General features: G+C 37.3%; 1 protein-coding gene and 1 pseudogene across 4 annotated transcripts in view; one reads left to right on the top strand and one right to left on the bottom strand.

The window, feature by feature from the left end:
* Window positions 1-21750, bottom strand: part of CRY1 (cryptochrome circadian regulator 1) — a 93207-nt gene that overhangs the window by 33665 nt on the left and 37792 nt on the right. The window lies entirely within an intron of this gene.
* LOC120857540 lies at window positions 6512-9465 on the top strand (annotated as a pseudogene).

The following is a 21750-nucleotide window of genomic DNA, read 5'->3' as shown; positions in this document are numbered from 1 at the left end:
CATGGCATCCGGTCCCATCACTTCGTGGCAAATAGATGGGGAAACAATGGAAACAGTGAGAGACTATCTTGGGGGGCTCCAAAATCACTGCAGATGGTGATTGCAGTCATGAAATTAAAAGACGCTTACTCCTTGGAAGGAAAGTTATGACCAATCTAGATAGCATATTAAAAAGCAGAGACATTACTTTGCCAACAAAGGTCTGTCTAGTTGAAGCTATGGTTTTTCTAGTAGTCATGGATGGATGTGAGAGTTGGGCTATAAAGAAAGCTGAGTGCCAAAGAAGTGATGCTTTCGAACTGTGGTATTGGAGAAGACTCTTGAGAGTCCCTTGGACAGCAAGGAGATCCAACCAGTCCATCCTGAAGGAAATCAGTCCTGAATAGTCACTGGAAGGACTGATGCTGAAACTCCAGTACTCTGGCCACCTGACGTGAAGAGCTGACTCATTGGAAAAGACCCTGATACTGGGAAAGATTGAAGGCGGGAGGAGAAGGGGATCAGAGAGGATGAGATGGTTGGATGGCATCACCGACTCAATGAACATGAGTTTTCTAAGCTCCCAGAGTTGGTGATGGACAGGGAGGCCTGGCATGCTGCAGTTCATGGGGTCGCAAAGAGTCAGACACGACTGAGCAACTGAACTGAACTGAACTGATCCCAACTCACCACTACCAATGTGTAAATCCTTTGGGGAGAATATTGTTGCTGACTATTGTTGTTAAAGCAATATAAAAGCATCTAAGTTTTATAAAATTACCCATAACTATGAATAACATCATGTTTAGTCATAAATGTTTCCTGGGAAGCAGATAGTTTTCTGTATTTGCTTGGCAAAATAATTTTTAGACCCTGAGGTACTCAGATCAAAAATTAACAAGTTGAATGAACTAGCAATTTTAAAGTTTTTTAAAATTCAAACAGTACAAAACTAAAATATCCTGGAAAGATAATCCATGGAAGAAATAATACTCAAATCTCTTTTGTAGTGTGAGTTTCAGTATCTTCTCTAGCAGACCAGACAGTAAGTAGCAGAGCTCTCCACATTCTACATTTTGGGTAGAAAAGTTTTCATGTAGTACAAGTAGGTCAATGACAGATAATAAGATGGGAAAAGGGAAAAAAAAGGACCTGATTAATTTATAAAATGAAGTAGTAAGCTCCAACTAGTTAATAATTAGCCCCTTATTTTTCCCTTTCTTGTTCACAGTTGAATAAGCATTCTTAATGCTTTTCAATAAACACTCTATGAACCGAACATTGTACATGATGATGTGGACTAAAGCAACGGAAAAAGTTTTGCAACCAAAATTAACTTTGTTTTGGCATTCCATAAAACAAAGGAATAGAAATTGTATTCCAGTATAGTGTTTTTTTCCAACAGATGTTATTGATGGCTTTTTTCTTCCATAGTATGTTTTCCTTCCATGGCTATTATTGTTTATATCACTGTAACTTAACATAAAAATTGCAGAGATACAGTAGATTAAAATATGTATTTCAGAAAATAATTGTGAAGGAAAGAAAAAGAGTAGCACGGAGAATGCATGGTGTTGCTTTGGTGTTGCTTTTCTCTGTTATAAGCCTTTCTATGCTATGACTTTTAAAACTACTGCATATATTATTTTGATCAAATAAAATTTACTTTGCATATATCTACTTGCTACATGTGTATAAGAAAATAACTGTAAGCATACTCATCAACCTGTTAATAATAGCTACCCTGAGCACCAAAGAATTTATGTTTTCGAACTGTGGTGTTGGAGAAGACTCTTGAGAGTCCCTTGGACTGCAGGAGATCAAACCAGTCAATCCTAACGGAAATCAACCCTGAATACTCATTGGAAGGACTTACGCTGAAGCTGAAGCTCCAATAGTTTGGCCACCTGATGCCAAGAGCCTACTCATTAGAAAAGACCCTGATGCTAGGAAAGAGTGAAGGCAGGAGAAGGGTATGACAGATGATGAGATGGTTGGATGCATCACTGACTCAATGGACTTGAGTTTGAGCAAACTCTGGGAGATAGTGAAGGACAGGGAAGCCTCAAATGTTGCATCCATGGGGTTGCAAAGAATCAGACACAACTGAGCGACTGAACAACAACTATTGGGGAGAGGAAGTTTGGGGTGGGGGTAAAGAAGAGAGAAACATACTTTTTCAAACTTCATAAAAGGTATAAAATTGATAATTAGCATAGATTCCTTCCAAGTAGAACAAAATTGAAAAATATTATATCTGATGGAAACCTGGGTTAACACATAATGAACATCTTTCAAAGTAACCGGCATACTTCTATGGCATCAATTTTCACAGTTTATGGTATCTCATTGCACAGATGTCCTATAATTTAATAATTAATAGCAACAAATTACTATCCTTCAACCAATCCTGGAAAGTTCTAATTTCCTCATGTGTTAAACTGGGATAGTAATAGGGCCCACATCATAGTATTGTTGTGAGAATTAAATAAGTTAATGTATGCGAAGCTCTTAAAACAGTGCCTGACCCACAGTAAGCATGATTATATGTCTCATCATTCCTATAATAATTTTAGTCCCCTCTTTCCTAAAATAATTCTACTTCTTGTTATCTCATGTTAGTATTATTTGCTCAATGCCTTAAAATAGTTCTGCCTACCAATACCAAATTTTCCCGAGGCACACTTTCCTGTAAAAAGGTCTTCAAAGGTTCATTCACCTATAGAATAAAGAACAAATTATTTTGTTTGACTAACTTAGGGTTTCAGGTTCATTTTTCTACCACTCCTCTTTCCCTTCTGCCAAATCAAACTACTTTCCCCCAACACATTTAATCTCCTGGAATTTGCTCCATGCTCTTCCCTTGGCCTGGAGCACCTTCCTAATTCCCATTTCTATTTTCTGCTAATTTTCAGTCTTCCATATGAAAGTAATTTCTCCATCCCATATACTCTCAAGGGACATAATGTATCTCATCATAGAGAAACTTTCAGATTGTATGTTACATGATAGTTATCATATAAATCACCTCCACCTCCTGAAGGATTTCAAATTAAGTATCTGTGTCTCATGCCTAACTACACAGTTAACTTTATCTGTGTTTTGGTTTCTGTATTTGGCAAACGAATTTCAATATGTGCCTTACACAGTTTGCTGAAAAGATCAGAAATAGGAGAAAATGACCTATAGAAATGTCTGTAACATCTGTTGAAAGGATTTGTTGTTGTTCAGTTGCTAAGTCACACCCCATGGACAGTAGCATGCAAGGCTCTTCTGTCCACTATATCCTGGAGTTTGATCAAATTCATGAAAGGATTAGAAAAAGTATAAAATCACTACTACTTGGTAGATATTGATTAAACAGAAGTTACAATTATCTTCCCTTGGGAAAAATTTATAGTTTTGAAAAAATAACATGTATTTTTATATATAAATAACTGGGCACGACAACAGATGACAATGAATTAGTTGGATGCCTACAACTATATACACAATTGTCTCGACTCTTAACCTTCCCTGAATGTGATTTTGAACAAAGGTTTGATGAAAATCTTTTCCACAAGCAAAGCAAATGTGAATATGAATATATATACATACAGATACAGTGCAATTAAGACCCTGAATCAACTAATCTCTAAGCATATAATTCTTCCTTGGTAACACCGTAAAATCTCCAATACTCTAAGTTCAAAGTATCAACTCATTGACAGGTAAGATTTCTTTTTAGTACTGAAGGAATAATGTTACTTCAAAGAGTACTATATAAAGTCTAATCTTTCATCCTTGACCCTTATCAGGGAAGAGAGTGGGTTCTGCCAGAGTTCAGATTCAATGTATTCCAGATCATATCAATTTCAACCTTTATATATTACAAATGCATGTACCTAAGTACAGGAATCCAGTGCTGAATGGACTGATTTAATACACTGAAATTATACACAGCTTGTAGGATCTCAGATCCTGGATCCTGGATTAAACTTGGGCCATGACAGTGAAAGCCTGGACTCCTAACCACCAGGCCCACAGGGAGCTCCTCATAAGGTACAGTTTAAATAGGAACATATTTTCAGATCTTATTCAGTTTGGTGTGTTTACTGTTTTCTTGAAACCATATCCATCTGAAGGCTCAGTTAATAATGCTATTAACTACTGATACATGCACTGGGTTGACTTTGAAACAGGACAAATGTTAGTAAAACTCACTACACCCTTTTGCATAATCGTACTGCCTAAACAGAAGAATAGTTCTGTTGATATTTAATTACTGAATACAATATGAATTGCAGCACTTCACAATAAATTGAAGAGATGTTAGGTTAATAAAATATATTTCTTCACTTTAAATATTTTAAGGATTTTTTAAAAACCTCCAGTGATCACTACCTTATTGCTATTAGAAAAAATTACATGTGGTGAGTTTCCTTATACCAGTTCCAAAAGATGATTTCAACATGAATCAACAGAAATAGTTTCTTAAAGTAGGTCATTGCTATAGCAACCAGTGGGCAGTTTGGTATACTCCCCATAACAATGACCTACTTTCCAGCCTGTGCTAGAACAGCTTTATATAACTTGAATTTCTAGTTCTGTCTATAAAATAGTCTAAAAAAGGTAATAGTAAGATACAACATAATCCCATTCCTGCTAAAAACAAGGCATTATGAATTAATATGTATCATACCAAAATAAAGCCATCTGGTCTGCACTTTAGTTTATAAAATATATCTTATCACACGCTCAACGATGAAAACTACACTTCGAATATCTCAACCAAAACAATTCACTGCTGACCCTAGAGAACTGATTTACAGAATATAAATTAAGACCATTAAAACCACATGCAAAATATCTTCTCTTTCTACTCTTCCTCCTCATGAAACAGTTAGATTTTTAAAAATAAAAGGTCTGGATACAGTAACTGTAATAAAAGAAAAAAATGGAGAGTCTCAGTCATTAAGAGTCTGTGGTGTTTCATTAGAAACTCAAAAGTTATCAGTATAAATAGTAATTTGTCTCTCCATAAATTGACTAAAGTTTACATATGCTTTTTTTCTGGTTTGTGACAAAATTTTAGTGTTCTTATCTAATTTTACTCAAATTGTCAGAATATTTGTGATGTAAACATTCCCTGAAGAAAATAGTTTAATATTGAAAAAGGATTAAACATATACTTTAAAAGCAAATTTCTTATTTTGCCAGGCTCTAATGGTTCATAAATCCGTGTCTGATACCATGACACAATGTCATTTTTTATAACAAATATTTTTCACTGCCTCTTTTAAATTCTGAAATTCATAGATAATATAACATCCTTATATACAATTTAAAAGCATTAATATAATGCTCCAATGTAACATATGAAGTTTAAGGAAAGTCATTTATATTTTAAACAGAAGTAACATTTACTTCCCATTAAGTAAATATCTGGGGATCAAACAAAAAGACAATGAATTAATTGGATGCCTACACCTACATACAGAATCATTTAAAATCCAACAGCTACAAAAACAGAATGACACAGCTGTATTATCGGTGACTAAAATACCATGAACAGTACTGCCTTTGGTAACATGCTTTTCTGTAATATTAAGCAAGACTTAGTAAAGTTCTTGACAAAGTTCAGTCTTCCCTGATTTACATGGGTGATAAATATATTTTAGGAGCACTCGATGCATATAAAAATTGTGTAAAAAATAATGTTTACATGTAAAAATGAATTTAGGCTCTAGATTCTGAAGATCATGAATAAGTTTTTCACTCATATGAAACATCTAGTAGACTATTTGAAAGTTATGTGGGACTCAGGACAACTATTTATTTTGAGAGATTGTCCTGAGCATTGCAAGAAGTTTTCCATTCTTGACCTCTCCTCACTAATTCTACTAGGACCTTTCAAACACTGTCACCCCCCAAAATGCCCCAATAAACTCCTAAAATATCTTCTAATTAGTGACATTATTAATTATTCATATAATTTTATTGATTTGAGGAACACATGATAAATGATAGGAAATGCCAACACTTACGGAGCTTAAAATCTAGAAAACAAACCTGAAAATGTACACGATACATATGAATGTAACAGAATCTGTTATGGTAGAATGCAATATATAAGAAATACATATAAATATCATTAATTTGCTTTGAAAAATCAGGAGGGAGAAATCACTTCTGGATTTTTTTTTTTGAGATGGGGAGAAATTGAGGCAAAAAATTCCAAGGTGATGGTAGAAAGAAGCCTTGAAGCATTAATTTGTAATAGATGAAGACAGGACGGAAGAATATTGGCTATAGAATTGTAACCTTCTTAAAGACCTCTCACCAGTTTTAATTGGTCAGGGAAGGTCCCAAGGCCAAACCAAACTTCAAGAAGGTAGAAGCATAAATTTTCTGTAAGTGAACAATAATATCTACCACAATATTCAAACCAACACTGATATATATGTATTCATACTTTTTAATGAAGGGTATATTATAGCAGCACAGAAGAAATCAAACTGTGTATGAGGGCAGAGGAAAGGAGATAGGAGGCATGAGCAAGAAAACATTTGAGCAGAGTTTGGAATCAATAGGTGTTGATCATGAGGATCAAGTAGCAAAGAGCATTCAAAGCAGGGAAAACAGTATCCTTAAGTCAAGAAATTCAAAAGGGGACTACCACCTGGTAGTCCAGTGGCTAAGACTCTACATTCCCAATGCAAGGAAGCTGGGTTCCATCTCCGGTTGGGGAACTATATCCCACATGCAGCAACTAAGACCCAGCACAGCCAAATAAATAAATATTTTAAAAAAGCAATTCAAAAGAACTGTGTGTGTTTGGGTGAGGGATGGATGGGTAGTGAGCAACTGGGAGAACGTATCATACTTTCTAACACTAAACTACTTTCCCCCAACACAAGTGTTAACATTTCAAAAAATATTCAAAAGCAATGTCAAAAGAAACCTACAAACTTCTGTCACTGACAGGACATTGGACTAAGTACTCTAACAGAAATAACTAACAAGTTAACAAAAATAAATAAATAAAACTTTTAAACATAATTCACTGGACTGCCCCAAAAGTAAGGAGTCATAAATAGGTTAAGCAGAGCGCTAAGGACAGCTTTAGCCTTGAGGATTTCTACAGATTCCTGGAAACCTTGAACATAATCCAGGCTGAGGAGGACAGGAGATAAAGACCAGGCCCATTCAACTGAAAAAACTAATAAAAGACCCTCAATATTATGCCTGAGCTTTAAAGAGCTCCATGCACAGCTCAACTGTACAGTAGACATAAACCTTAATAGGGCAGATGAGGACAGGAAGGAAACTTGCCTGTCTCTACTTGGTTAGAGTTGAAAGAAAATAAAATCTCCCATTCCTGAATGGAAAGGTTAAAGACAGTGATTTTACAGTGGAGAAAACTGGCAAACACTACCTTAACCACATGATCAGAGCAAACATCACCACTGATAAGTCAGTAGGGTATCAGGTACATCTTGATACAATACAATGAGATATTTTTTTGTGATATTTTCCACAAAGCAATAATCCCACTCTAAAGAGAGAAAAACATTAGACGAAACTAAACTGAGGCTGGCTATTCTATAAGACAGATGACTAAATCAAAAAGGTCATAAAAAAACAAGGGACGCCTGAGGAACTGGCACAGAACAGAGGAACCTAAGTGCAATGTGGTATTTTGGATGGAATCCTGGAACAGAAAGAGAACATTTTAGGAAATCTGAATATAGTCCAGAATTTAGCTAGTGCTATGATTTCTTAGTTTTGACAAAAATATGGTATTAATGTTAAGATGTTAATATCAGAGAAAACTGGGTACAGAGTAATCAGGAACTCTCTGTATTATATTTCCACATTTTCTACAAACCTAAAATTATTTATTTTATTTAAAAATTCTACTGCATCCCCCCAAAGCATAATCTCAATGCAAATTCATGGGATTTAAATGGTACCTATCACCTCAAGCATATCATTGCATTTAATGTGGTCCCAGATTGGTTATGATCTGAGATAATTGCTAAAAGAAAGTATAAATACTCTCTGGATTCTCAACTTCAACCAACACTTCATTTTCTACAGAAAAAGTTCTACCAAAATCAATCAATCAACCAACCAACAAATCAATCATAAAATACATAAGGAAACAAGAATTTATTCCACAAGTTGCAGAATGAGAGGCCTAAATTTTACTGAGAATTCTCCAGAACCATCGAAAGATAGCAATTCAAGAAGTTCATGAATCTCATGCCTCTCTCTTCTCACGTAAGAAGAGAGGGACGTGGAGCTGGAGATGGGAGGTGAGATGGAGAGAAGGGAAAATAAAAATAGAAAAAAGAACAAATAAAAATGAGCACAGATAAGATGGGGAGATGAGACAGTCAGAGAAAGATCCACATCTAGATATATCATATTGAAACCACGCAAAACAAAAGAAAAAGACATATGACATAAGGCGGTCAGAGAACACTATACCCAATAAACAGAGAATATTTATTCAAGTATAAATGGAATACTCATGAAAAGTGACCTGTACTAGGTCATAACACTATTAACAAATTTAAAGGAACTGGTATCTAGCATAATTCTGAAATTAAAAAATACTTCCTTAAACAATTTATAGGACAAAGAGCATTGCAATGGATTTCAGGAAATACCTAGAACAGACTGATAATGAGGAAAATATATCTAAAATGTACAGAATAAAAAACAACAAAAAAATGGTATATAAAGGCTTAAATGCTTACACTAGAAAAAAAGGACTTGAAATTGAGTTAGGAAAACAGCAGAATAAATAAGTCCTAAAAAGAATTAACACAAAGAAGGAAATGATCTCTTTCCAGCCAGCACTGAGCAACAGGCATTTTTCTGGACAACTGGCACAAGTGCCACAAGACCAGGAGCAAGAAAGCCCTACCACAGGAAGCAGAAGTATGAGCTGAGAATCCCTGCTGCCAACACTAAGATTGATGCTGGCCTCATACACACAGTCCATGTGCAGGGAGGCAACAAGAAATACCATATCTTGAGGCTGGACATGGGGAAATTTTACTGAGGCTTGGAGTGTTGTATGTGCAAAGCAAGGATGAAAGATGTTGTTCACAGTGCATCCAATGATGAACTGGTCAGTACCAAGACCCTAGTGAAGAACTGCAGCTTGCTCACGGACAGCACACTGTTCTGAGAGAAGTCCCACTATGCACTGCCTCTGGGCTGCAAGAATGGAGCCAAGCTGACTCTCAAGGAAGAAGGGATTTTAAACAACAACAACAAAAAATGATCTAAGAAAATTCAGAAGAAATATGATGAAAATGAGAATGCCCAAATCACCAGTCTTCTGGCCAAGCAGATGACTATGTGCTAGACAGCAAGGAGCTGAACTTCCATCTGAAGAAAATCAAGGCCTGGAAAGGCAAACAAATCTTCCTCCCTCATACCTTAGCTCAAGTAATAAAGGTGTTTATTGTTCTAAAAAAGAAGAAATAGGAAAGATGGAAATGATCAAAGAAAAATGAAAAGCAGGAATTAGTGAAAAGAGAACACATATATAATAGAAACAAGCCAAAATTTATTGCTTGAAGAAACAATACTATAAATATCTGAGAAGGTAAATGCAGGGAAAAAATGAGAGAAGGCGAAATAAACAATATTAAGAATAAAAAAGAAGAGGGACTTACCTGGTAACCCAGTGGTTAAGACTCTGCATTCCCAATCCAGGGAGCACAGGTTAAAAAAAAAAAATTAAAATGAGGATATAATCTCAGATACTGTAGGGATTAAGTGGAAAATAAGACAGTATGAACGATTTTAAGGAAATAAATCTGAAAACTTTGATAAGGTGGATGAATTCCTTATCAAAAGTTATTCAGGAAGAAATTTAAAACTCACCAGAACTGACTCAAGACCAAAAAAAGAACATGAAATGGATCTCACAGCTATTAAAGAGATTGAATTCGTGGTTAAAAATCTTACATGAAAATCATAAGAGTGAGCCAGTTATACAGATGAATTGTACAAAACATTCATAAAATAGACAGTTTTAATTTTATAGAAGATTGTAACCTCATACTGAGTACAAACAAAAAGGAACACTCCTCAACTGACTTTATGAGATGAGATTTACTTGGATGCCAAAATCAGAACAGATGCAGAAGGAGAAACTATTAAAATTCAATTTCCATTTTGCCTCAACGAACCAGGACTAGAACATAACCTCCTTAATGGTGAAAAGGGCATTTACAAAAAGTATAGAAAACATTCTATTTAATGGCAAAATGTTTTAAGTATTTCTTTCAGGACTAGGAAGAAGACAAGGATGCCTGCCACTGTTTTTATTCAACTTGGTACTAGCTGCTGCTGCTAAGTCGCTTCAGTCGTGTCCGACTCTGTGCGACCCCACAGACGGCAGCCCACCAGGCTCCCCCGTCCCTGGGATTCTCCAGGCAAGAACACTGGAGTGGGTTGCCATTTCCTTCTCCAATGCATGAAAGTGAAAAATGAAAGCGAAGTCGCTCAGTTGTGTCCGACTCTTAGCGACCCCATGGACTGCAGCCCACCAGGCTCCCCTGTCCATGGGATTTTCCTGGCAAGAGTGCTGGAGTGGGGTGCCATTGACTAACAAATATAGTAAAAAGATCAAGAGATAAAAGGAAATGAAGAAACAAAAGCACAGTTATTTACAGATGGCATGAGAGCTGACACTATCAATATACAGAAAAAAGAATACACAGAAAATTATTAAAATTAGTAATTAGAGTTTAAAAGGGTCAGGATCACTCAATCTCTGGAATCAATTTATACTAATACAACCTATGTAACTTAAGCCTCCCTGATCTCAAAAATCACACAAAGCTATTTATAATCTAGAACTCTTACTCCTTGTCTATTTTTAGAAACCACAGCATTATGACTCTACCAGGTTAGGCCAAAATCAAGTATAAGATGTACTTTAGGCTTTAAAGGATTTACATACAAATAAATAAAATCTAACGTGTTCAAAAGCATGCTTTTCCAGATCTATGTGTAATGCATCTCAGTAGTCTGTCTTATTTGAAATTTCTCTCTCTCAGGAAAAGACTAGTTACATGTAAATTATATCTCAATAAAGCTGGGGAAAAAAGATTTAATAATATTTTTATTTTCATCTGTGGAAAATAAGGTTCGTGGTTATCAGAGAGGATAGAAGCACAATAAAGGCAAAGGGGGTCAACTGTATGGTGACTGTTTTCATGATGAGCAGGCTACAGTATACACATATACTGAATCATAACATACAAATGAAACTTCTGTGTTATAAACCAGTTTACCTCAATAATAATTTTAAAAGATAGGAATCCTTTAAAAGGTTTTGTGCAAACACTGGGACACGATATGACAACTTTTAGAATAATTTCTTGGACTGATGGGTGGAAAATGAGTATCAGTAAAGGGCAGAAATAGGATGACTACTGAGGAGACTACTATACTACTCTAGAGAAGAGATGATGGTGCCATGAATAGGAGTGGTAACAGTAAAAATGATGCGAGCAGTTGGTATCTGGGCAGATATTCAAGAAGTAATACAGCAAAAGAAGTGGACTGTTATATGTGGAGTCTAAGATAGAAGTGAGATTGCAAGATGTAAAACTGGAATTCATCAGCACATATATGGCAGACATAAGGAGAAAGGAAAAGAACTGAGAGAAGAAAAGGACCTTCACTTTGAATGGACAGAAGGACTGACAGGACAGAAAGAAGGTTGGAGAGACAGAAGAAAAAGAAGAGAAAGGACGGAATGAGGTCTGGAGATACAGAAAGTGAAAGTGAAGTTGCTCAGTCGTGTCCGACTCTTTGCAACCCCATGGATTGTAGCCTATCAGGCTCCTCCGTCCATGGGATTTTCCAGGCAAGAGTGCTGGAGTGGATTGCCATTTCCTTCTCCGAAGCAGAGGATAAATATGTGTATTCCTAGAAGGAAATATGGGAAGAATGACTGATGGAAGAAAGGGAGGGAGAGAGGACAGACAAATGGGATAAAGATGTAATAACACATGAGAGAAGTAAGGATACATGACAGAAAGAAGCAAGAAGTATATGGGACAGAGAAGTAAACAGCGATGGGATAAAGAAGAAAGAATGAACATAGGATAGAAAAGAGGGAGAGATGGTAAAAGGGTAAAAAAAAGGGGGGGGGCAGAGAAAAGATAACATGGAAATCAAACTGAAATTTGAGAATCCTAAGTCTGATGCAATTATCAAGAACAAAAGGGGTTAATTTTATGTAATTACTAATAAGTGAGTTATGAACCAGTCATAGACCTCAAATGCATTCCATTAATTTCATGGTTGAAAATAAGAAACGTCTCATCTTTATAGATACTATATAACTACTTACAGAAGTTGTTCTATGCTTAGAGAGAGAACTATAAGTGAAACTAAATGAACCCAAAGTATTATCCTGTCATTTACCTGATAAACAGACTCATTTGGATTCATGTTAACTTTTATTCTCTTTAGAGATATTTGAGAGTTAATTACTATTAGTAATAAATGTGAAGTTGTATTCTGAGGTACATTCTTTCATTCATACAACCAACATCTGGGTATCTACACAGAACACACAAAAATAAATCCAGGATTCCAGTTCTTGGAGTCTCCAAGTTCAATGAGGGAATAAGATATGCACATTTATTACTCTATTAATACATCGTATTATTAAAGTCCCTAACGTTAAAGGACATATAAAAGGAAAGTAATTATGCTGAAGAAGATCTCTACAACTTTACAAAGATATAACTGATCTGGATCTACAGTATCTATCACAGCACTCTGTGACAGCAGTTTTACTCAGTCTTTCTTGAAATATATTTTAACTTCTGAGGTTAATTTAAACTAGTATGGTTAAGTAATATGTCTCCTTAATCCCCAAATCACAAAGGTACTTGAAATCTAAGACTTTTACTATTCCATGTGTATTTTTAGAAACCAGAACATTCTAACCCTATGATGGTAGGCCAAAAATCATATTGAAAATTTACTTCTAGGCTTTAGAGGATTAAAACGGAACTAAATAAAATTTGTATAACACATGTACAAAAGCAAATGACAGCATTACATGTATTGGTTTTCTGATTTTCCTACCAGAAAATTCTCTTCTAATAATGCTAGTTTACTCTAGACATTAAGTCAAGATTTTTAGAGGTTTTCATGCTGGTAGTACTATGAAAAAGAAGAGGGAAAAAAGTGCCAGAGAAGGAAAAAACGCTATAAAAGATGAAACAAGTACCCAAATGTTGCTTTCCAAATATCCTTCTCCAATAAGAAGAACCAGGATTCCACAGAGTGGTGGCTGATTTCAGAACAGAGCAAAAAATATAAAAGATGAGAGGAGCATCTCATGGCGCCAGAAAGTAAGGAAGTGCTAAAGAAAAATAAGATGAGTGCATGTCTAAAAATAAGACGGATATCAAACGTGGACCAATTTAAACAAAACAAACAGCAATGGTAATAGATTATAATCCAAAGAATAAAACAAACATAAATCCACAAATTTATAAATTATCGAATAATGAAATATGTGGAGGGAGAAGGAACAAGTCTTCAATTACAAAAGAAATCCAACTAATAAATATGGAAGGGATGAAAAAAATCATGATTGGAATAGCACTTAATAACTGCTTCAATCAAGCAAGAGCCACCGATGAATATAAAAATTAGTATCTGAAATAGTAAGAAGAAAAAGAATAGTAATATAACCTCTGGTGGCTCAGATGATAAAGAAATCTTCCTGCAGCATAGGCGATCTGGGTTTGATCCCTGGGTCAGAAAATCTTCTGGAGAAGGGAATAGTACCCACTCTAGTATTCCTGCCTGGAGAATTTCATGGACAGAGGAGTCTGGCAGGCTACACTCCATGGGGTCACAAAGAGTTGGACACAACTGAGCAACTAACACTTTCACTTTTCATATAACCTCAAAATATCTCTCCCAAAATATTTATTAATTACAAAGGAAAAAAATAGTAATCTTACAATGGAGAAACCCAGCAGACACTCTCTTAGCCAATGATCAACAGTAATATCACCAATAATAATACACATTGATACCATGTCTCCTGTCATATGAGAAAGCCAAATCACTTGTGGTATTTTTCAAAAATGCAAAGCCTCAAGCACGAGAAAACATCAGGTAAGTCCAAATTGAGGGACATCCTACAAAATGCCTAATTAGTACATTTAAAACTCTTAAGGTCTTGAAAGACAAGGAAAGACCAAGATATTGTTACCAGCCAGAAGAAAATAAGGAGACATGCAATGGAGAATTCTAGACTGGACACTGAAACAGAAAAAGATGTCAGTGGAAAAACTGTGAAATTCATATAAAGTCTGTAGTTTCATTAACAGCACCGTACAAATGCTAATTTCCTACTTCTGATTAACTATGCTGCTGCTGCTAAGTCGCTTCAGTCGTGTCCAACTCTGTGCGACCCCATTGACGGCAGCCCACCAGGCTCCCCCGTCCCTGGGATTCTCCAGGCAAGAACACTGGAGTGGGTTGCCATTTCCTTCTCCAATGCATGAAAGTGAAAAGTGAAAGTGAAGTCGTTCAGTCATGTCTGACTCTTAGCAACCCCATGGACTGCAGCCTACCAGGCTCCTCTGTCCATGGGATTTTCCAGGCAAGAGTACTGGAGTGGGTAGCTGTTCCCTTCTCCAGGGTATCTTCCCAACCCAGCGATCGAACCCAGGTCTCCTGCATTGCAGGCGGATTCTTTACCAGCTGAGCCACCAGGGAAGCCCAAGAATACTGGAGTGGGTAGCCTATCCCTTCTCCAGTGGATCTACCTGACCCAGGAATCGAACCAGGGTCTCCTGCATTGTAGGTGGATTCTTGACCAGCTAAGATACCAGGGAAGCCATGTACATAAGCATTATGTAACTATACTATTAGTTACTGATTAACTTAGTTACTGATACTGATTAACTATACTATGACTATATAAGATATTAACATTAAGAGATGCTGGGTGAAGGGTACACAATAACTATTATTTTTGCAATTCTTAAATAAGCCTAAAATTATTTCAAAATAAAACAAAAAAACAGATGATTGAGAGCACTGCATCCTGAAATAAACAGGTTTGGAAAGTTCCTTCCTACATGAATATTACTTTCACATCTCTACCAGTGGTGGTTGGATGGCATCACCAACTGAGTGGGCTTAACTTGAGTAAACTCCAGGAGACAGTGAAGGATAGCGAAGCCTGGAATGCTGCAGTCCATGTGGTCACAAAGAGTTGGACAAGACTTAGCAACTGAACAATAACAGGTAGTAACCACTTACAGTAGGGAATGCCAAGTATGGGGGAAAGGATGGATGTTTTATGGGCCAATTGATAAGATTTCATTAATAAGGCAATACTCAGCAAGGTTCTGAAATGAGACTACACTAAAGCCTTTGACTATGTAGATCACAACAAACCAGAAAATTCAAAGAGATGGGAATACCAGACCACCTGATCTGCCTCCTGAGAAATGTGTATGCAGGTCAACAAGCAACAGTTAGAACTGGACATGGAACAATGGACTGGTTCAAAATTGGGAAAGGAGTACGTCAAGGCTATATGTTGTCACCTTGCTTATTTAACTTCTATGCAGAGTACATCACGGGAAATGTCAGGCTGGATGAAGCACAAACTGGAATCAAGACTGCCAGGAGAAATATCAATAATCTCAGATACGCAGATGACACCAACCTTATGGCAGAAAGCAAAAAGAAACCAAAGAGCCTCTTGATGAAGCTGGAAGAGAAGAGTGAAAAAGCTGGCTTAAAACTCAGCATTCAAAACATAAAGATCATGGCATCTGGTCCTATCGCTTATCGGCAAATAGAAGGGGAAACAATAGAAACAGTGAGAGACTATTATCTTGGGCTCCAAAATCACTGCAGATGGTGACTGCACCCATGAAATTAAAAGACGCTTGCTCCTTGGAAGAAAAGCTATGACCAACCTAGACAGCATATTAAAAAGTAGAGACCACTACTTTACCAAGAAAGGTCCGTCTAGTCAAAGTGATGGTTTTTCCAGTAGTCATGTATGGCTGTGATAGCTGGACCATAACGAAGGCTGAATGCCAAAGAATTGATGCTTTTGAGCTGTGGTGTTGGAGAAGATGCTTGAGAGTCCCTTGGATGGCAAAGAGATCAAACCAGTTAATCTTAAAGGAAATCAACCCTGAATATTCATTGGAAGGACTGATGCTGAAGTTGAAGCTCCAATACTTCAGCCACCTGATGCAAAGAGCCAACTCATTAGAAAAGATCCTGATGCTGAGAGAGACTGAAGGAAGGAAATGGGGGTGACGGAGGATAAGATGATTGGATGGTATCACTGGCTCAATGGATATGAGTTTGAGCAAACTCCGGGAGATAGTGAACGACAGGGAAGCCTGGCCTGCGGCAGTCCATGAGACTGCGAAGAGTTGGACATGAGTGGACAACAACAGCAAAGCCAAGAGGGTATTGGGGAAGAGCAACAGCCTAGAGATTTAATAGCATGTTTGAGGAATAGCAAGATGGTCAGTATGGTTGCCGCTCAGGGAGGAATAGGAAGAAGACAAAGAATAGATAAGGTGAGCAAATTATTTAAGGCCTCGTTGATGCTTTTGAACTGTGGTGTTGGAGAAGACTCTTGAGAGTCCCTTGGACTGCAAGGAGATCCAACCAGTCCATCCTAAAGGAGATCAGTCCTGGGAGTTCATTGGAAGGAATGATGCTAAAGCTGAAACTCCAATACTTTGGCCACCTGATGCAAAGAGCTGACTCATTTGAAAAGACCCTGATCCTGGGAAAGATTGAGAGCAGGAGGAAAAGGGGATGACAGAGGATGAGATGGTTGGATGGCATCACCGACTCAATGGACATGGGTTTGGGTGGACTCTGGGAGTTGGTGATAGACAGGGAGGCCTGGCATGCTGCAGTTCATGGGGTCACAAAGAGTCGGACACGACTGAGCGCCTGAACTGAACTGGACACTGTAAGAGTTTTCTTTGCCTTTTGCACCAAGAGAAATGGAAAGGGACTGGAAAGTTAAGAGAACAATAGCAACACGAAGGTTTTACAGGGTAATTCTGACAATCAGATGAAGAACGGGGCTAAGAGATCAATTAAGAAATTAAAGCAGTTATCCAGGTAAGAGATAATGATGGCTTAGGTCAAGCTGTAATAATGACGGGAATGAGAAATGACTAGATTCTGGGTATATTTTTAAGGTATAACCTATAGAATCACATGAAAAATGTGAGATATGAGATAGAGAGCAAAGCTGATTTCAAATTAAGGGCACATGATAGGATAAATTTTCTATTTATTAAGATGGGAGAACACAGGACAAGGTGCTTTGGGGATTTTGTTTTATTCTGTTTGTTTTAAAAGTTGGGAATAAATTTTCCAGTTTTAATTTGTATTCACATTCATTATTTTCTTCACCTTCTTGTAGTTTATTTTTTCTAATTTTTTTTCAACTTCTTGGAAAGGAATACTTCTGTCTCAGATTTTTGTCTTTCTTCTTTTCAACCTTATGGTTTTGGGGCCATAAATGTCTTTAGCTGTATTTCACAAATTTTGATATGTCATTGTCATTTAGTTCAAAATATTTTAAAATTTCCACTGTAATTTCTATTTTATTATTTGTAAGAATATTGCTTAACTATTGGTATTTGGGGATTTTTTGTTAGTAATTCTGAACTTATTGTGATTAAAGAACATACCCTCTGTTATTTCAATGTTATTAGACTTGCTTTATGACCCAGGATATAATTAATTTTGTTAATCTTTCAATGTACTCTTGAAAAGAATATGTATACTGTAGGTGTTGGATAAATGCTCTACTTATGTGAATTCAAAGTTGTTAATCATATTGTTCCAATCCTTTAAACTACTGATTTCTGGTCTGCCTATTCCACTAGTTATTTAAAGAAATATATATTTTTCTCTGTGACTCTAAATATTTCTATTTCTCCTTTTAGTTCTATCAATATTGGCTTTCTGTATTTTGAAACTATATTTTACACATACAAATTTAGAACTGCTATATCTTTCTGAAGGACTATCGGTGGCTCAGACGGTAAAGCATCTTGTCTACAATGTGGGAGACCCAGGTTCGATCCCTGGGTTGGGAAAATCCCCTGGAGAAGGAAATAGCAATTCACTTTAGGACTATTGCCTGGAAAATCCCATGGACAGAGGAGCCTGGTAGGCTACAGTCCATGGGTCGCAAAGAGTCGGACACGACTGAGCCACTTCACTTCACTTCATCCATTTTAAAGACTCGGATACGTCCTTCTTTATCTTTAATAAAGCTTCTTGCTTTAAACTCTATCTGATATTACTAAAGTGATAGTAGCTTTCTATTAGCATTTGCATGGTATATCTTTTCCCATGGTTTTACTTCAGCTCATCTTTCAGTTCCGTTCAGTCGCTCAGTCATGTCCGACTTCTTGTAATAGCATGGACTGAAGCACGCCAGGCCTCCCTATCCATCACCAACTGCCGGAGTTTACTCAAACTCAAGTCCATTGAGTTGGTGATGTCATCCAGCCATCTCATCCTCTGTCGTACCATTCTCCTCCTGCCCTCAATCTTTCCCAGCATCAGGGTCTTTTCAAATGAGTCAGCTCTTCGCATCAGGTGGCCAAAGTATTGGAGTTTCAGCTTCAACATCAGTCCTTCCAATGAACACCCAGGACTGATCTCCTTTAGGATGGACTGGTTGGATCTCCTTGCAGTCCAAGGGACTCTCAAGAGTCTTCTCCAACACCACAGTTCAAAAGCATCAATTCTTCAGCACTCAGCTTTCTTCACAGTCCAACTCTCACATCCATACATGACCATAGGAAAAACCATAGCCTTGACTAGACGGACCTTTGTTGGCAAAGTAATGTCTCTGCTTTTGAATATGCTGTCTAGATTGGTCATAACTTTTCTTTCAAGGAGTAAGCGTCTTTTTATTTCATGGCTGTAATATCCATCTGCAGTGATTTTGGAACCCAAAAAAATAAAGTCTGACACTGTGTCCACTGTTTCTCCATCTATTTGCCATGAAGTGATGGGACCGGATGCCATGAACTTTGTTTTTTGAGTGTTGAGCATTAAGCCAACTTTTTCACTCTCCTCTTTCACTTTCATCAAGAGGCTTTTGAGTTCCTCTTCACTTTCTGCCATAAGGGTGGTGTCATCTGCGTATCTGAGGTTATTGATATTTCTCTCGGCAATCTTGATTCCAGCTTGTTCTTCCTCCAGCCCAGCGTTTCTCATGATGTACTCTGCATAGAAGTTAAATAAGCACGGTGACAATATACAGCCTTGATGTACTCCTTTTCCTATTTGGAACCAGTCTATTTTTCCATGTCCAGTTCTAACTGTTGCTTCCTGACCTGCATACAGGTTTCTCAAGAGGCAGGTCAGGTGGTCTGGTATTCCCATCTCTTTCAGAATTTTCCACAGTTGATTGTGATCCACACAGTCAAAGGCTTTGGCATAGTCAATAAAGCAGAAATAGATGTTTTTCTGGAACTCTCTTGCTTTTTTGATGATCCAGCAGATACTGGCAATTTGATCTCTAGTTCCTCTGCCTTTTTTAAAACCAGCTTGAACATCTGGAAGTTCATGGTTCACGTATTGTTGAAGCCTGGCTTGGAGAATTTTGAGCATTACTTTGCTAGTGTGTGAGATGAGCGTACTTGTGTGGTAGTTTGAGTATTCTTTGGCATTGCCTTTCTTAGGGATTGGAATGAAAACGGACCTTTTCCAGTCATGTGGCCACTGCTGAGTTTTCCAAATTTGCTGGCATACTGAGTGCAGCACTTCCACAGCCTCATCTTTTAGGATTTGAAATAGCTCCACTGGAAGCTATTTCTTAATCTGAATCAGCTCATCAGCTCATCTTAATCATATATTAATTTTTTATGAAATTTATAGATTTTTAATATTTTATTTATATTTTGTTTAAATAAATATATAAAATAAATATAATTTTATTTTTATGTATTATATAACATATACTATTATATATTATAATATATTAATCACAGTTAGAATTGGACATGAAACAAGAGACTGGTTTAAAATAGGAAAGGGAGTTTATCAAGGCTGTATATTGTCACCCTGCTTATTTCACTTTTATGCAGAGTACATCATGAGAAATGCTGGACTGGAAGAAACACAAGCTGGAATCAAGATTGCCAGGAGAAATATCAATAACCTCAGATATGCAGATGACACCACCCTTATGGTAGAAAGTGAAGAGGAACTAAAAAGCCTCCTGATGAAAGTGAAAGAGGAGAGTGAAAAAGTTGGCTTAAAGCTCAACATTCAGAAAACAAAGATCATGGCATCCGGTCCCATCACTTCATGGGAAATAGATGGGCAAACAGTGGAAACAGTGTCAGACTTTATTTTTTGGGGCTCCAAAATCACTGCAGATGGTGACTGCAGTCATGAAATTAAAAGATGCTTACTCCTTGGAAGAAAAGTTATGACCAACCTAGATAGCATATTCAAAAGCAGACACATTACTTTGCCAACTAAGGTCTGTCTAGTCAAGGCTATGGTTTTTCCAGTGGTCATGTATGGATGTGAGAGTTGGACTGTGAAGAAGGCTGAATGCAGAAGAACTGATGCTTCTGAACTGTGGTGTTGGAGAAGATGCTTGAGAGTCCCTTGGACTGCAAGGAGATCCAACCAATCCATTCTGAAGGAGATCAGCCCTGGGTGTTCTTTGGAAGGAATGATGCTAAAGCTGAAACTCCAGTACTTTGGCCACCTCATGTGAAGAGTTGACTCACTGGAAAAGACCCTGATGCTGGGAGGGACTCGGGGCAGGAGGAGAAGGGGATGACAGAGGATGAGATGGCTGGATGGCATCACCGACTCGATGGACGTGAGTCTGAGTGAACTCTGGGAATTGGTGATGGACAGGGAGGCTTGGCATGCTGCGATTCATGGGGTCGCAACGAGTCCGACACAACTGAGTGACTGAACTGAACTGATTATGTGTTAATTATAGAATAACACAATGGAAAAATGTACAAGAGACCTGAACAAGCACTTTCTGAAAGAAAGTATCCAATGACTACTAACAACATGAGAAAACACTCTACTTCTTTGGTAATCACAAAGTGAAAATTAAAGCTATAATGAAATAACACTTCACATCCATCAGAATGATTGAAAAGAAAAAGACTAACAATAACAAGTGCTGATAAGAGGATAGGTCATCTCAAGACTCCCATGAACTGCTGGCAGGAATGTGAATGAGATAACCACTTTGGAAAACACGCACTGTCTACTAACAGTGAAGAAATGCCTACCCTATGACTCAGCAGTGCCACTCCTATGCAAATATCCTCCCAGAATGTGTAGACATGTTTACTGGGAGATGTACAAAAATGTTCTCTGTAGCTTTGTTCATAATGGTTCATCTGGAGAAAAACGGATGAGTTATGATGTTCATAAAAGGAACTTGATGGAATTCAACCACTAATCTATGGAAAAAAAACAGTGATTAAAAGAAACAGTTGGATCTTCATACTTACTTTCCATTATCATACTTTTTAATGGATAGGAAGCTCTTACTGAAAGTTTAGGGTAGTGGTAGGAAATGACACTGTGGGGCCCTAAATGGGAAACCTTAAAAAAGAAGGGCTAGCTTTGCGGTTTAGAGCTAAGATGGCGCCTGGCGGAAGAGATGAGGGCGCGGCCTAAGTTGTCTGTCAAAACTTTTGATTGGCTCTC

This window comes from Oryx dammah, unplaced genomic scaffold (assembly GCF_014754425.2).
Source record: "Oryx dammah isolate SB20612 unplaced genomic scaffold, SCBI_Odam_1.1 HiC_scaffold_29, whole genome shotgun sequence".
Lineage (NCBI taxonomy): Eukaryota > Metazoa > Chordata > Mammalia > Artiodactyla > Bovidae > Oryx > Oryx dammah.
The sequence above is the reverse complement of the archived record's forward strand: the minus strand, read 5'-3'. Positions and strand labels throughout refer to the sequence as shown.